At 45.6% G+C, this 802-nt stretch overlaps 1 pseudogene; it reads left to right on the forward strand.

Moving 5' to 3' along the window:
• The first annotated feature begins 7 nt into the window (after nt 1-7).
• On the forward strand, nt 8-745 carry LOC147817095 (uncharacterized; annotated as a pseudogene).
• Nucleotides 746-802: the final 57 nt, after the last annotated feature.

The raw sequence follows: 802 nt of genomic DNA on the forward strand, positions 1-802 counted from the left end.
AAAATGGCAAGAGGAAGAATGGAAGTCTGTTGGCAGGATATTGGCCAAGGGACTGAAGGACCATGGGTATTTTCCTTCTCGGCTGGCACAAGCCTTTACAGCAGCAGTTATATTTGGTGAACGCTCTGTTTCACCTGATTTACTGTTTGACTCCCTGATGTTGTATCTTAGTCAGTCTGAGCGTGATCTCTTGTCCACCGCTTTGCAAGAGGCTGTTGTCGGCGATGACGGGGAAGAGCTTCTTGATCTTATGGATCGCATGGGAGTAAGAACAGTACTCAACAAAAGATAACTTGAGAGCCGTGCTCGTCCAGGTCGCCCACAAGCAAATGATCCAGCACCCAAAATATGCACTGGATAATATTTCAGAGGTCGCAGGACCAATACTCAGGAAGTTTTTCCCAAGTGTAGAGGATATGAAGAAGCTGTATGAGGACATTAAACCAACAACACGGAAGGTGATTAAGATGATAACATCTTCTCCAGCTAATTCAGCAGAGAACCAGAGTTTGCGATTTTTTACATCAGTACATAAGGGGGTTGGATGAAATAGGTCTCTGATGTCATCTGTGTGAAAGAAATTCAAGTCCCACTCACCTCTTTGGAAGGGCTAGCGCGGCGTCCAATTGCCCATACTTGTGGCCCAACTGTGGAGCTGCCATCAACTTACAACAGCTACCCTGAGCTTCCAGCAGAAATGGAGGCTGTATTGTCCAGCAACTCCTATGAAATGGACATTTTATAAGAGCTGCTGAGTGATTTATGAACACATACACATTTTTCTCTTCCCCATGGGTGCCAG

This window comes from Seriola lalandi, unplaced genomic scaffold (assembly GCF_002814215.2).
Source record: "Seriola lalandi dorsalis isolate HSWRI2012SDOR001 ecotype SW California unplaced genomic scaffold, Sedor1 jcf7180002054981, whole genome shotgun sequence".
Lineage (NCBI taxonomy): Eukaryota > Metazoa > Chordata > Actinopteri > Carangiformes > Carangidae > Seriola > Seriola lalandi.